General features: G+C 32.1%; 1 long non-coding RNA gene across 8 annotated transcripts; it reads left to right on the plus strand.

The window, feature by feature from the left end:
• The first annotated feature begins 12,071 nt into the window (after positions 1–12,071).
• LOC141661526 (uncharacterized) lies at positions 12,072–16,072 on the plus strand. Of its 8 annotated transcripts, none has more exons than XR_012550000.1 (8): positions 12,072–12,363; positions 12,745–12,878; positions 12,970–13,085; positions 13,167–13,291; positions 14,441–14,511; positions 14,845–14,945; positions 15,016–15,144; positions 15,758–16,072. It is a non-coding gene; the product is annotated as an uncharacterized LOC141661526 (long non-coding RNA). The 8 variants fall into 8 exon arrangements; XR_012550005.1 differs by having other exon boundaries at positions 15,044–15,144; XR_012549998.1 differs by having other exon boundaries at positions 14,854–14,945.
• The last annotated feature ends 2,007 nt before the right edge of the window (positions 16,073–18,079 follow it).

Genomic DNA, 18,079 nt, shown 5'->3' on the forward strand with positions numbered 1-18,079 from the left:
CAAATGGAATTGTGGTTCGCTTTCGTCCTTGGTCAGCCAACTATGAAGTCCATAGCAATGTGCTCTCACTTCCATTCTGGAATCTCTAATGACTGTAACAATCCGCTTGGTCTCTGGTGCTCCACCTTACCTCTTTGACACGTGTAATATTTGCTAACTCATTCCGCAATTTCTCTCTTCATGCCTGGCCACCAATAATTCTCTTTTAAGTCTCTATACATCTTGGTACTCCCTGGATGGATGGAATACCTTGAGTTGTGAGCTTCTTGTAGGATTTCATTTTTCAACTCTGCCACTGGTGGAATCCAAATTCTAGAAGAAAATCTGAGAATACCTTGAACATCCTTCTGAGTGCATAAATCTTCTCCAACCAAACGATTGATATCCCGATCCATTATTTCCTCTTGGAATTTTATTATTTTTTCTAACAAATCTGGCTGAAAATTCATACTATACATCTTTTCTTCATCAAGTTTGCAAATTCTGACTTCCAATTCCAATTTCTGAAATTCCTTGTATAACTGTTCAGGTACCGTCAACACGTTCAGTCTATCCTTTCTGCTTAACACGTCTGCCACCACATTTGCTTTTCCTAGATGACAGTTAATCGTGCAATCATAGTCTTTGATCAGCTCCAACCATCTCCTATGTCTCATGTTAAGCTCCCTTTGCGTGAATATGTACTTCAAACTCTTATGATCTGTATAGATTTCGCATTTTTCTCCATATAAATAATGTCTCCAAATCTTCAAGGCCAATACTATTGCCGCTAGCTCCAAGTCATGAGTAGGATACTTCTGCTCATGAGGTTTCAGTTGTCTAGATGCATATGCAATAACTTTCTCATGCTGCATCAAAACAAAACATAATCCCTTATGAGAAGCATTACTATAGATTACGAAATTTTCTTGATCATCGGGAAGTGACAAAACAGGTGTCGTGATCAATCTCTTCTTCAATTCTTGAAAACTTTCTTCGCACTTCTCATTCCATATAATTTTCTCATTTTTCCTGGTAAGCTTTGTTAAAGGCGTTGCAATCTTCGAGAAATCTTGAACAAATCTTCGATAATATCCCACTAATCCCAAGAAACTTCTCACTTCTGTTGGTGTTTTTGGCCTTTCCCAATTCATAATAGCCTCAATCTTTGCTGGGTCCACTTTGATCCCTTCACTACTGATTATGTTCCCTAAAAGTTGAACTTCTTGTAACCAAAACTCACACTTTGAAAACTTGGCATGTAACTTCTCCTTTCTCAAAATTTCCAAAGCTATCCTTAAATGTTCTGCATGGTCTTCCATTGACTTAGAGTAAATTAAAATGTCATCAATAAACACAATGACACATTGGTCCAGATACTCCTTGAAAATTTTGTTCATCAAGTCCATAAATGGAGCTGGGGCATTGGTCAATCGAAAAGACATCACTAAGAATTCATAATGACCGTACCTTGTTCTGAAAGCTGTTTTTGGTATATCTTCAGGCTTGATCTTTAACTGGTGATATCCGGATCTCAAATCAATCTTAGAGAAATACTTGGCTCCTTTCAGCTGATCAATCAAATCGTCGATTCGAGGTAATGGGTACTTGTTCTTAATCGTAAGCTTATCAAGTTCTCGATAGTTGATGCATAATCTCATGCTTCTGTCTTTCTTCTTAACAAATAGTATCGGTGCACCCCATGGGGATATACTGGGCTAATTACTCCTTTTTCCAGTAACTCTTGCAATTGCTTTGCCAATTCCTTCATCTCCATTGGCGCCATTCTGTACGGGGCCTTAGATACTGGTTCCGTTCCAGGTACTAAGTCGATCGTAAACTCAATTTCTCTATCTGGAAGAAGTCCGGGTAACTCGTCTGGAAACACGTCTGGGAATTCATTTACAACTGGAATGTCTTCCAGTTTTGTTGGCTCCTGACTTCTGTCTATCACATAAGCAATGAAATGCTCTCATCCTTGTCGTAATAGGTTCTTAGCTTGAATCATCATTAAGAACTTCTTCACTTGTCTCTGGCCTCTAAATGTTACCATTTTCTCGTCTAGTGTCTTCAAGATTACTTTCTTATTACGATAGTCTATCTGAGCATCGTGCTTAGGTAGCCAGTCCATTCCAAAAATCACGTCAAACTCTCCTAACTTAAATGGTATCAAGTCAGCATCAAACTTATTGCTAGAAATCTCCATCTCACAACCCTTACATACTTGGTTAACAGACACACACTCCATATTTTGCTAATTCTACCGTCATAATCTCACTTAACAATTCAACTGGACAATTCAACTTATCAACAAAATCTTGAGAAATAAATGATCGAGTTGCGCCCGAATCTACTAGCACTTTAGCACATAAAGAATTCATAATAAGCGTATCTGCCATAACATCAGTGTCCATGATAGCATCCTTTACAGACATGTCATAAACTCTAACTCTAGGAGGTTCATTCACTATTGGAGTAGCTCCCATGATTCTCAGCGTATTATTGACTAGAACGGGTGCCTTGCAATCCCTTTCTATGTGTCCTAGCTTCCCGCACTTAAAATAGGTAAATCCAATTGCTAGTACCTTGCCTGCCTGATTCCTGGTAAGCTGATCTTTGTTGACTGGCTCTCTGGCTGGCTGATTACTGTACTCCCTTGAATAGTACCCCCTCTGGTTGCACCTGTAGCAGACCACATTCAACTTATTTCAAACTCCACCATATTTTTTTTCACAGACTTGGCAGTCTGGTGTAGCTGGCCTCTGCTGGGTTGGCTGGTTCCCAGTGGCTGGACGGTTACCCTGGCCTCCATTGCCTGTATTCTGCCTATTAAAATTTCTTCCAAGCTGGAACTTGCCTTTCCTCTGATTAAAATTTGGAAACTTCCCTGCTTGGGATTGTCCTTCACTTATTTAAACTTCCTCTTCTTACTATCCTTCTCCTTCTGAGATATTTCCCTCTCTGTCTCCGCAATTATAGCTTTCTGCACAACACCCGCATACGTATTCAAATTTAAATATGGCCACCTTCCCTCGGATCCATGGCTTAAGACCTTGCTGGAGCCTCTTAGCTTTCTTCCGATTGGTGTCCATATATGATGGCACAAACCTAGACAACTCCTTAAACTTAATTTTATAATCTGCCACTGATATATTCCCCCGCTTTAAATCCTAAAATTTCAATTCCATTAGATCCTGAACAAAATGAGGGAAATACTTTTCTAAAAACAACTCCTTGAATCAATCCCATGTAACATCATCTGTACCTTCCAACATCTTAACAGTTTCCCACGAGTAGGTGGCTTCATTCTTCAGGTAGTAACTCATAAACTCAGTCTTCTGCTCCTCTCTCACCTTGACTACGGTAAATACCTTCTCAATTTCCTTCAACCAGACTCTTGCCTAATTAGGATCTACAGAACCTTTAAACTCCGGTGGATTTATCGCCTGAATGGTCTTAAAGGTTACCTGAGGATTAGTCTGCCTCTGCTGTTGTTGAGTCAGGTGAACTGTTTGTTGAACCAAGATCTAAAAAATCTGGGCTACAATTGGGTCTATGGGACTTGGATTGACGTTCTGGTTATTGCTGTCTTGGGTGTTGTTGTTGTTGGTTTCTTCACTCTGGTTGGTAGAACGGGTATTTCTTCTTGGAGGCATTTTCTGTAAAGAATCAAATAATTTATTTATCCCTTAAATCAAAACCCTTTTTATGAAAAGCTTTTGTAAAACAGAAATATCTCTTTTCAAAACATTTTCAATAGTTGAACTAAGTAAATTGCATATTTCTTTACAGAATGTAAACACTTAAAGGAAATAGGGTACATGTTATCACAAGAGTTTTATAGCTGGTGCAGTAAGATAAAATAGGTATGGTAAAGTAATTGACAATGTTGGAAATGAAAGAACTGATATATATCAAAGTTTGATGGTACAAGCGCAAAACATTTTATTAAAGGCAAAGGTACAACATGCCTATCCAATATTCAACAAGTCTAGTTTATTTATATACCCACCAAAAGTCTGATAGTATAGAGTACATACTATTATACATAATAAAACTATCACAACAACTATGGCTCAACATCTCTGTCTCTAGCTCATGGCAAATCTGGACCTCTAATCTCCTCGAGCTCCTCTAAAACCCACTTAGCCCACTCCACAAGAAAGTCAGGGGTTTAATCCTCATGAGTAGCTCTAGCTATCCTCACAACAGCTCCTCTCCGAAACACCTGAATCCTCTCTCTAAGCTGCCTTTCATCACTCCCGATATCTCTGGTACGCATGATATGTAGTAACTCCTGAATCTGTCATCATAAATACTGCTACTCCATAAGGCAAGCCTCAAACTGATGGTATGGAATAGGGTGTGGGGTAAACTAAAAAGATGTACCCGCCACCGAATGTCCAGTAGAGTAAGAATCAACAGGTGGGGGTCCTCGAATAGGTGGTCTCATGCCAGGAAGTGGAATAGCTTGCGACGGTGCAACCGTCACAACTGGTATTATAGATGTCGCTGGTGGAAGAGCAGGGCGTGGATCAGCTGACGGTCTTCCGACTGAAGGCTCTGAGTGATCAGATGAGACTGGAATAAAGGAATATGCCATCGCCGCTATCCAGAAATTACGCTGTTAGATAAGAATCTCAAATCTCCTCACGAATCATATTAAAATCTACCATTTAATCACATTCAACCTCTCGACATTCTATTTTTCTATTTCTTAATTCTAATCTTAACCCTCTACCCTTGTGGCAGTGACTTTTAAACTGTATCTCTAATACCAAACCTGTGGCGCCCTCCGAACCCGGGTCAGAAGTTTGGGGTCCACAAAATACACACCATATATAAACCTGTTTAGGATAATAATAATATATGCAATGACCCTAATTACCATAACCACGGATCGCAACAGTTCAAAGTATGTCCACATGCCACAACCTTATTATTACAAACGTACCAAATCCTAATTTATTTATCTTACAAATGAAGTGAAACTTTATTACAAACTTTCAACACACACTAAGACACACATCTTCCGTTAGCTTATTCCATTTCAACCTGAAAACCTAGCTTGCGCACTCGTCTGGGGATCCTCGCTACCACCAGTTTCCTTCTTAACTGGAAAAGAACATAAACAGATTTGCAAGAGTGAGCTAACTAGCTCATCATGTCGTAATGACAGTCACTGAGATTATTAATGATCAATTGAAATGATATAAGGAATCAAGTTTCCTAATAAGCAATGATTAGAATTGGATATTCACTTTCATTTTTAAAAACCAAGGTTAGGCTGCTGATCAGTCATGCACTAACCCCGAGCAAGGCTCCCAGCTTTGCTCTATTTACCGGATCAAAGGCACACATTGGCCTATTTTGACCATGAATCTGGTCCGATCACGAATCTGGTCCATATTTAAAAACAATCTGATTCTATAGTAGTAATACGATAAACAATGTAATTCAATAAACTGAACCATAAAAAACATTTATCTTGAAGCATATGGTGATTCATAATACCATGAAGGTATAACAGGGTAAACAGGAAGATTGACTTTCAATCCAGGGAAAGAATCAGGATGTAGAAGACCAAGGGTTCAATGGTTACAAGGATTGGTCTTCTGTTATACAAGGCATAAAAGTTCGTATGTTAAGCAATTCCATTTCAAGAGTCAGTATGTGGTAGATATGTATTTGTGGAGTAGTATCATATATGTGTGATTCGTATCCAAGGATTCAACAATCAATGGTTTACAAGAAATCAGGCTTGCGGCTCAAGATCAATAAGAATCAGGGTTTAGGGTTAAGTACTTCAAAGTACTTGCAATATAGAATACAAACTATTTGGAATAATTGCAACATAATGAAGAGAGTTCAAAAGTACTTACAATATATTACAAGAAAGTTCATAAGCACTTGCAATTATACTACAAGAAGGTTCAGGGACACTTACCTTATCAATTCGCTTTTACTTTACTAACACTTGTCAATTGGTTCCCACTCACTGACCACTTATTTTCCTTTTCTACGTCTCGCTTCCTCTGTTAGACATCACATGTACTTATCAATACTACTTCTCATCTCATTCTATTGGTTACAAGCTTCTATCTACCCTTCGTTTCACCCAAATTCGACATACGGATTGAAAATTACAGCAAAGACAGTCAAACAATGCACATACAGTCATATTATACAACAATCGGATCACATATAACATATAGCACGTAAGATATTCAATTAAAATAAATATTCAAAGAAGATTCAGGGTTAAAATGATTTTCCAGGTATTTAATACGAATTTTTGAACATTTTTTGGAATTAAAATGGGTCTCGAATCATTTTATAATTAAATAATAAGGTTCGAATACCCGAATCTGACTTTAAAATATTTATTAATAATTATCGAGTTTTGAGAATAATTTAAAATAATATTTTAAAACTCGAAACTATTTTTTAAAATTTTTAAATTCAAATAAATAATTAAATCTAATTAAATAATCAATTAAAATTAATTAACAACTAATTAAATTAATTAATCAATTAATATTTAAATTAATTGACTAATTGAATAATTAATTATCAACTAAAATTAATTAACTAATTAATTAAGATTTATTTTAAATTTAAAAATAATTTTCAGAAATTAAATAATGACTTCTGGAATTTTTAAATAATTAAAAATCAATTTCTGAAAATATTATAAAAAGAAAATACATTTTCTGAAAATAATGAAACAAAAATATGGTTTTCGAATATTTTTAAAACTGGAGTAATATAAATGCAAACTGTACAAAAGCTAGGGGGCTAAACTATAATTTTACAATCGTTCCCCCTCCGTCGCCTAGAAGCCATGGACGCTGGCCATGAGCTTTTCCAGCGACCTGATTTTTGCCCAAAAATGCATAAGAATAACAGCGTACAATCTCTGGAGTGCCAGGAACTTAATCGTACAATCAAAATGAAGAAACAATGACGCGTTTAGTCGGAAAATTCAATCAAAAATTCTGCCGCCGCTTGGGTTCGGTTTTCTGGCGAAGCTCGATTTAAACAATCCAGGAATCAGCTGTTAACTAACTATATACCAATCGATTCGTCTCTCAATGATCTACAACTTGGTGCAATCAATTTCAAACTATAACCCTAACACAAAACGCCTAATTTTCAATTATGAACATTCAAACACATAAACCTTAGTTATTCAATTCGAGAATCAAATAGCAATTTGAACATGTTATTGAACTCCAAATCAGTCATATAATATACCAAAATGACCAGGAAGAAAAGATCTACATGATTCAAGTATCAAATCACACAAACAACATCAAGAACAAAAATTCCTATTTTAATCATTAAATAATTCGAATTTAAATAAATAAATAAGAAAATAACCTTGATTTATGCACCAAAAGTGATGATTGATTATGAAAGAACTTTTTGAGAGTTTCGATTTGATATATGGCACGCTTGAATCGGAGTTCGATAACGCCTTCGAATCCTCATTTGATTATGAAGAAAGCGACGATTTATCAGGGTTTTCTCTGTATTTTATCGGTTTCTTCTGATTGATTATGGTTACATGAATAAAATGAATTAAGAAATAGGCTATTTATATTTATGAAATATTAATATGTGTTGGATCGTGTTGGATCGAGAAATAAGTTACTTAGCTGCTAAGTAACTATAAAAACAATTTGATTGAATAATGTTTTGGATAACCATCATCCTGTTTTGGATAATTATCAAAAATTTTGGATAACTATTAAAATTTTTGGATAATTATGAAGACGGGGCTTCTTGTAAAGCACTTTATACGAAGATAATGTTATCGAAATGATTATCGCATCGAAAATTTTGCGCAGGGCCGAGCACGGGTCAAACCTTAATCCGGATTACAAAAGTCAAAACACGGATAATATCCGGAATAATCAGATTGGGTTAGGAAGGAGTTTTCCGAAGAGTTTCGGGTTGTAAAAACGCAAAAACGGTTGAAGTTGGACGATTCCCGGCTTTATAAAATAGTTTTGTAATTATTCAGAAAATAATTAATAAATTCATAAATTATTATAAAATCATATAACACTCCAAAAATTATCAGAAAAATATCACAATTATCTATATTTTATTCTGAACCTAATAAAATTAACATACCTATACCTTACCACATATAAACATCCACATATCAACACCAATCATAAGATGATTCACCAAAAATCACATAATAATCACGTAATAATTATTTATTGATAAAAATAATTACACGCTATGTCCCGGATATTACATAACTATCTAAATTTTGAATCCTTCAATAATATAATACATACAAAATAATAAATAAATATTTTAAGTTCATTAATTTCAATAATATACAATTATTGTTTTTTATAATTTATTTTTTAAAATAATTAAAATAATAAAATTACAAATATCATAATCAGCTCATGCATTGCACAAGTTATATGCTAGTATTAAAATTTATTACAAAAATACATTTTTGTAGTATTATTTTAAAAAATACATTCAGCAATTTTGCACCTAACTTAAAAATAAAATAAAGAAAATGATAAATACATAAAAGTCAGCATTGAGTTTTTACATAATTTTTTCATTATATAGGAAAAAATATTCAGGAATTAATCTCAGAATTCTTATTCTCTTGATTTATTATAAAAACCCTCAAGTGAGTTGACGATTTGGTGCGCGGTGGGGCTAAAATGCTAGTTTTAAATAACAATTTAAAAATGGAAATTTGTATAAAATGTCTTACAATAATGAGTTAGTTTGTGAATGAGTCCCCTTTTATTCAATAATTATAAATATGTCCTATAGTTAACTTAAACTCACATATAACCCTCATACATGTATAATTATCTCGTCAATATGAACATATGTACTAAAATACCACTAATATAATACAATACAATTAAAAAAAATCACTTGTTCCACCGAACATAAAATCATTGGGTCTCTATCAATTTTTGCTTCACCATATTTGACACAGGAATGTATTTCATTGGTTGGTTTTTTATTACCATCAATGGGCTGTGGGTTTTTAAAATTTAAGCTTAAATGTTAAAAAACTTGGCGTCACAATAATTATTACATTTTTCTCAGTGTATTTTTCACAGTGTAGTACAAATAGGCAGGGACAGACCATGTTCTATCAATTTCTTAATTTTTATAATTTTACCATTATAATTGAGTTTGAAATTTTACCATTATAATTGAGTGTTGCATCAAGTTAGCCGGGGTGTAAAATGATTTTCAATTTTTGAAATTTTACCAATCATAATTGATTGTTCCTTGTTGCATTAAGTTAAATAAATGATATTTTTTTTCACTGTGCACTACAACAAAATGGGCCAATTACGACGGCCAACTTACGACGGAAAAAAATGCGCGCCCAACTTACGACGAAAAAAACTAAAATGTCGTAATTATTTACGACGAAACCCAAAACCGTCGTAAGTTTAGTATTTTATTAATAGAATTATGCACGACACGATTAAACAAAAATAAAAATAATTTGAAGTTGCGACGATTTAAACATTTCGTCGTAAGTTAATTATTTTTATTAAAATTTTAAATTGAAATTGAATAAAAAAAATTTTTATCTAAATTTACAACGAAATATTTGCGACGGAAAAAATCGGAAATTCAAATTTATGACGGAAATTGAAATTCGTCGTAAGTTATCAAAAAGGGAAATTCAGCTTTTCCCAAAATATTTTGGCGGGAAAATATAAATCATTTGAAGTTACGACGATTTGAACATTTCGTCGTAAGTTAAATATTTTTATTAAAATTTTTACTTGAAATTAAATAAAAAAATATTTCATCTAAATTTACGACGAAATATTTGTGACGGAAAATATTGGAACAACCTATTTACGACGGAAATTAAAATTCGTCGTAAGTTATCAAAGAGGGAAATTTAACATTTTCCCCAAAATTTTGGCGGAAAATTTGACTTTTCTGAAAATTTTGGCGGTAAATTTGACTTTTCTCAAATTAGCACATAATTTTTGATAATTTCAATTTTTAAAAAATATTATTTCATGATCCAACCATATTAATGTCAACATTTATTTGTTTGGGTGACATTTCAAGAATTTCAGAAAAAATTAAATATTTTGTTAAAATAATTTACTATGAAACATTGATTATATTACTAATATATATATATATATATATATATATATATATATATATATATATATATATTGTCATCTATACGGTTGTATGGATGAAAAATCAAACCATATATATACCATATTAGCTGTACTAGTCGAACTGATACTTGACTGTTAAAATGTCAAACCAAATAAAATTATTTTGATATGAAATTTTGGTTACATCACTAATATATATATCTATTGACATCCATACAGTTGGATTGTTGAATGTTTTTTAAAGTAATCGAAACACTAATTCAGGATTCAACACTAGTCAGCTATACTAGTCGAACTGATGCTTGACTGCTAAAATGTCAAACAAAATAAAATTATTTTGATATGAAATTTTGGTTATATCACTAATATATATCTATTGACATCCATACGGTTGGATCATAGAAAAATATTTTTAAAATAATCGAAACACTAATTCAGGATTCAACACTAGTTAGTTGTACTAGTCGAACTGATACTTGACTGTTAAAATGTCAAGCCAAATAAAATTATTTTGATATGAAATTTTGGTTATATCACTAATATATATATCCATTGACATCAATATGGTTGGATCATTGAAAAATATTTTTAATATAATCGAAACACTAATTCAGGATTCAACACTAGTTAGTTATACTAGTCGAACTGATGCTTGACTGTTAAAATGTCAAACCAAATAAAATTATTTTGATATGAAATTTTGGGTACATCACTAATATATATATCTATTGACATCCATACGGTTGGATTATTGAAAAATAATTTTAAAATAATCGTAACACTAATTCAGGATTTAATAGTTGTACTAGTCGAACTGATGCTTGACTGTTAAAATGTCAAACCAAATAAAATTATTTTGATATGCAATTTTGGTTATATCACTAATATATTTATCTATTGACATCCATATGGTTGGATCATTGAAAAATATTTTTAAAATAATCGAAACCCTAATTCAAGATTCAACACTAGTTAGTTGTAGTAGTCAAACTGATGCTTGACTGTTAAAAGGTCAAACCTAATAAAATTATTTTGATATGAAATTTTGGTTATATCACTAATATATATATATATATATATATTAACATCCATACGGTTGGATCGTTGAAAAATATTTATAAAATAATCATAACACTAATTCAGAATTCAACAATAGTTAGCTGTACTAGTCAAACTGAAGCTTGACTATTAAAATGTCAAATCAAATAAAATTATTTTGATATAAAATTTTGGTTATATCACTAATATATATATCTATTGACATCCATACAGTTGGATAGTTGAGAGATATTTTTAAAATAATCGAAACACAAATTCAAAAGTAAACACTAATTAGATGTACTAGTCAAAATCATGTTTGATTGTTAAAATGGCAAACGAAATAAAATTATTTTGATATGAAATTTTGGTTATATCACTAATATATATATATATTGACATCCATACAGTTGGATTGTTGACAAATATTTTTAAAATAATCGTCACACTAATTCAGAATTCAACACTAATTAGCTATACTAGTCAAACTGAAGCTTGACTATTAAAATGTCAAACCAAATAAAATTATTTTGATATGAAATTTTGGTTATATCACTAATATATATATATATATCTATTGACATCCATACGGTTGGATTGTTGAGAAATATTTTTAAAATAATCGAAACACAAATTCAGAAGTAAACACTAGTTAGTTGTACTAGTCAAACTCACGTTTGACTGTTAAAATGACAAGCCAAATTAAAGCCAAATATATTTATTTATATTTAAAAGAATTATAAATATTTAATCTACTTAAATTTTAATAAAAAATTTATTGAAACATAAGTGAAAATTAAAGCGGCAAATGGACCTTTATTTCTGATTTTTCCAAAATAAAACACCCCGCCTTTTGAGAAACAGGACAGTGTAATAATCTAATTACTTCAGATCTGAATTTATTTTCATTTTCTCTTTCTTGCTTCTCTCTCTCCCCTTCACTCTTCCCCTCTCTTTCTCCCTCCCTCCTCTCCTGGTTATGCAAAATATACATTCATAAATGTTTACTTTAATTCTAGTCTCCTTTGGTTGATTCGTATGCTTCTTTTACTGGGGCTTTAGTTATGGTTTCGTTTAGGGTTTAAATTCGACTTCAATTTGGGATTTTAGTCCGTCTTCAAAACTAGGGCTTTGGGGCTTATTTTTGGATTCAAGGGAAGGCGTCTCTCTCACTCTCTTCCTGGTATGCATATCTCTCTCCCCTCTCTCTATGCTCATATATCTCTCTCCCCCTCTCTCCTTCCCCCTCTCTTTCCCTCTCTTTGTATATATATTTGCGTGGATTTTGTAAATTGTACTGTAATTAGCTACTGATTTTCTTGTAGTGATTTATCTGGTAGATTTGTATTTATTTGTTTTTGTTTGTGTTGCGTAGAGAATACAAAATAATTTGAATTGTGAAGAACAGTCTTGTGGGAAAATATCAATAAATAACAAATCAGCTAATATAGTTCAATATTACCATTTCTTTGTTTAAGAAGGATTTTTTTTTCCAGATTGGCACTTGCATATCATATTCAATATTTTTGGTGTGTGTAATGCTGAGTTGTCTTCCGATATGCAGAACAAACCCCTGATTCCCAAAGTTGTTATGCTTTATGTACCTGGCCTTGACGCAGGTCTTTACTTGTCACAATCTAAGGTACTCCACAGTTTCAAAGAGTACTGTGGCGTTCCAAGAGCAGTGTCAGCTCTAAGGTTGGTGACGTTTATCTTTTTTAGCATAATATTGGATTCATGCATTGCATTTCTTGAAAGTTTATGCTTTTGGTTTTTTGTTTGTTGATAGCTGTGTAGCAGATGGAATACAGACTATAGATGCTCTTCTTACATGCAAGGTGAAAATAAAAAGGGATATTGCTGAGCCTATAAGCAAACCTATTCAGAATCAGAAATCTGATCAAGGTATATATCAGCTATAAAGTTGTAGACTTATAGTGCTTTCTGGGTTAAAAGAAGTAAAATAGTAAACTATCTTCGATGCAGGAACCTGTGATTCTATTTTGATCTATCCTCTGGTGATCTCTCGAAAGATTTACCATTTCCCCTGCCATATTACACACTCACAGAGACCGAACTAGAACAAAATGGTTACTTTCGTAGTCAACCAGGTGACAATATATATACAGTATACCATTTCCTTATTATGGCTAAATCGCAACAACATAGATATGCAGTATAGATAATATACTTTCACATTAGAATTATTGAGTTTGTCTTGAACAGAATGTATGCACTGAGCACTATGCCGCTTATAAATTGATTCTCTACGTGGATCCTACCTCAATAATTAAAATAGGCTCACAACTTAGCGACATACTGAGCATTAAATCAAGAGTTCTTTTCCATGAATCAAACTCAACACTGACTAACATCTAGTCTTCCTATCTCACACAAGTGTTGTATTCACTGGCTGATGACAGTTTAGACGAATCAGGTCAAGGACGGATGCCTAACATTAGAAACAATATGTGTAATATTTTGATACTGAACTAGAGACTTATATCATGGCCAACTGAATATTAACATAATGTGCTGAATACTTTAATTAAGCCTGCCAGACAATGTACATCAATACCACGCGCTACTACACCTCTGTTCAGATGGTTTCTAACACTTTTTTAAACTGTATTCTCTGCATTAATCCAGAAATTTTTTTCTGCCTTCGAGCAAATCACATGTTCTACACCGTTCAAAATCATATCATAATCAAACCAACTATAGATCAGTTTATTTTGGGAAGATTGTACGTGAAGGCCTCCTCCTGAATACAAACGCTTTTTCATCGTAAGTAGAATAGTTGGTACACTATTTCCCCTTTGACCATAAGAACACTGCATTGAGTTGGCAGAAACCCCAAAAACACTGACACTGAACCAGTAGACAATTAATTAGTTATATAATTCAGTGAACCAGAATGAATTAGATCCAAATAAATTGATGACATTCGATATATTAGCAATGTAAGAATGGCTACATAAAAAAACTTTGTTCTTCTAATCAATTAACTGTATAGTTCCAGATCGGATTTTCTTAGTCAGACTTGTTAGTTATTGATATTGCGGATTGAATTTTGATGGGATAATGACAGTGTCTCTATTGCATATGTTATAGCAGTATATGTGACTGTATAGTCCATACATCTATTGATTAATAGGGTTGTAGTGAAGGATATGGTAAAAATGTATTGCTTTTTATCTGTTCGTTTTGCTTGGTTTAGGTGGAAAGTTCTTAAAAAAACTTGTTCTATTGATTGGCAGGAAATCTGGTGAACCAAGCAAGAGGAAGTCATACTTGCCCGTTGATGAATTGTTCTTGATAACAAGAAATGGTAAATTTAATCTCAATTTTCCTGGAATGTTTAGTTTCCTGTAAGATGTTTTTTTTCTTTTTTACTAAGTAGATAGTTTTTATTTTTTTATAGGAACTTATAATTTTATAATTGATTGTGATCATTAACTTGTATTATCTATTCTAGTTGTATCTTTAGTTAATATAGGTATATAATATTGCCCCATGTGTTGTGTTCAATAAATACTGAGTGTACATGTAAAAGAAAATGATCTTATATTTTTCAATACATAATGACAAGAAAATGATCTTACATTTTTCAATACATAATGACCAAGATGTCATAAATAACGATGTTACTAAAATAAGCCAGATTAAACAGAGTTCATCCACCTGAAGATGCAATTGTCACAATGTGCGAACATGTTAGCAACTTGCTCCTGATCTTGTGTTCTCCAAAGCTACCCTAAGAAGGTATCTATCTAATAACCAAGTTGATAAACCTTCTAGTTAATCTCAACCTGAAAAGTCGTCAATTTTGCAGAGTGACTATATTTCTTCAAAAATTAAAGCTGCTTTGGAGATTCTTGCATCTCATTGCAAGTCAAACAGTCAAATTTCCCAGTTGCATGGTGTGGATTCTTCAAATTTAGATAAAATATCGGCTCTTCAGGTATTTTCCTAAATTTGTTTATGTATGAAGTTTCCTGTGCTAAATATATGTCCTGCTTTTTTAGTGAAGTAGTTGAGTCAATTAGTATATTCTTTTTGTACACTGTATGTCAATGATTTATTATAAGTTCACTTGCTCTAAATCAAATGTTTACAATAATGGTACCCTGCTTGTACCAACTTGGTGAGAACTGAAGTGCTTTCAAAATGTGTATTTAATTTCCAAATAGTCAGGTAATAGGCTAGTTTGACAGAAATATATAGTTAAATAGTTCAAGGTTTAATTTTACAGTAGTAAGCATTTAGGGTCCAAAGATATGTTTTTGTGTTTGTGTGGTTTTTAATTTTTCTGCATATTGCAGTATTTGATAGATTGACTCAATTATAAATGGTTCTCATACATGAACATGATTTCCATACTTATTTAGTCATGATACAAGATTTATTATTTTTTTTAACTTAACTTTATGGTTTTTTCTATATTTGTATAAACTGCAGTTTACAGCAGACAAATGACATATTTTTGTCACTACTGTGTTAGATTTGTGTCTAGCAATCGAATGTTGTCGTTTATTATTTCTCGTGTTCTAAGTGTGTGTTCTTTCGGTGCACAGGTCAATTGCCACTGAATTCAGGTTTCGATTGCATGACAAGTTCATCAGCTATATTTGAATTAAGACAACAGTAGTTAATCGGATATTTCCCAAGGGCGCCTAATTTAAGAGCATGGCATTCATGTTACCAGAATATAAGTTACTTCTCTAAGTTAGACGTAAAGAATTAGACGTAAAGAATGTAATTATGTAATGTGTTTGATTTAGAATTATTGATAAAACTTAATACAATAATAATCGTGTATTTTGTTTTAATAAATGTTGATTGTCTTTTGGCAGTTTTAGAGTTTATTTTGAGTTTGCGATTGTATAAGATTTTTGCAGGTTTAGAATTTAAATTGGAAGTCGAAAATGGCTGGATACTAAAAAATTAGTATTTGGTTATTCTGGAAAAACGAACTTACGACGGTTGTTCTTCAAACATTCCGTCGTAATGTATATATTTTCATATTTAATTTTTTTTTGAATTTTCATTTTCAAGCTTGTAGGCCCCACCTTCTAAAATACGACTGTCGGAAATTTCTAACTTACGACGCTTTTTTCCGTCATAAATTATGTTTTATCTTATTAAAAGTAGGTCCCGTAAAGTAATATCCGACGTTTTTTCTGTCGTAAATACATAACTTAAGTAGATTTGTTATTTTATTCAGTATGTGGGCCCGTACTTCCTAACTTGCGACGCAATTTTATCTTGTGACGAAAAAATGAATTTACTACTCGACCAAAAATGACGATTTTTTTCCGTCGTAAATGGCTCAATTACGACGATTTCAGTTCAAAAAAACCGTCGTAAATGGCCAGATTTGTTGCAGTGGTGATCACAAATCGCTACCTACTTAAGTTTTTATTAAGTGAAACCACCAAAGTTAATTAAAATTTGGGTATTTTATTAATAGTCCTGCTTTGAATATTCATTTATAAATATGTCCTATATATAATTATGTTTAAGAATATATCCCATTTTAAATTTGTTTAACAATTTTAACTTAATTATAATTAATTTTACTATTTCACATTTTTGTACGACAAACACAACCTTTAGACTTATGTAACTTCTCAAATATCATATTTTAAATGTTATTACTTCACTTTGGTAAAATTTTACTGTTTGCTTTAATTGTGTCTAATATACACCTCCAGCATTAAACATAACTCGCTGTCTATAAATAGCATAAATATATTTGCACCTAAATGTCAGATCTTGCTAACACCTAATATGTTATTTGTAGTTTGAGATGAAATCAGATGGTTGTTGACTCATGTTGAGTTATGCAAGAAAACTTCACTTCAGCTATTCATTATAGTTTTTAATTTTATGGGTTCCTGGCTGCTTGTTCATGTAACTTGTTCTGAGTGGAAGATCACAAAGTCTCAGTCTCATTTTCTTTTTGAAACTGCCTCAGTCTCATTTGAGACTGCAAACATTCATCAACTAAGTATACATGAGGACACGATTATGAGGTGGCATACGAGGAAGACATCCCTTCTGTTGTAATTCCAAATCTCCTGCAAGACTGCAAGTTTAAAGTGCCGACTGCTTACACTTGACTTTTGGTAGCTTTGGATACCATATATAAAAATATCAAGTGATCACTACAAACTAATCTTTTAAACTAATTTCTAGTTTTTCATCTTAGCTGTACTAGCTTAAATCCCGTACGATACACGGGTTCCCGTTAATATTTAAAATTTTTATTTATCCCGTCATATTATAATTTTAAACTATTTATATAAACAAATAATAATTATAATTTTATAATAAAAATAATAGGATAATATGTGGTCGTACTTTAGTATAATAAGTATACTGTATCTAGTAGTTTAACAATTTAGTAGTTTAGCGGATATATAATACTATTTATTTATTTTTTTAGTAATACGATAAGCTGTGTTGTAGTTTAGTAGGATAAGTAGACTATGTGTGTAGTAGTTTAATAATTTGTAGTTTAACAGATATATAACATTATTTATTTATTTTCTTTAATAATCAAAATTAGGGAATAACCGTTGAACCAAATTATAGCACATTCCAGTTATTATAGTATAGTATAGATAATGGTAGGGACCTTTTAGTCAATTTAAGTTAAGAAATATATATATTTCTATGAATTAATTTTATGTGTATGTTAAAATTTAACTTTGTGACATATTTATAATTATTAAACAAAAAAGGATATATCTATAAAATGACTTGTTAGTTTGGGATATATCTATGATATCTTAATGAGCACTAGTGAAAAGACCCAAAAATTTGTACTAATAATGACACTTTTGTAAATATTTTGACCCATATATTTGAAATTTGACCAGTGGGTCAACCCA

This window comes from Apium graveolens, chromosome 5 (assembly GCF_009905375.1).
Source record: "Apium graveolens cultivar Ventura chromosome 5, ASM990537v1, whole genome shotgun sequence".
NCBI lineage: Eukaryota > Viridiplantae > Streptophyta > Magnoliopsida > Apiales > Apiaceae > Apium > Apium graveolens.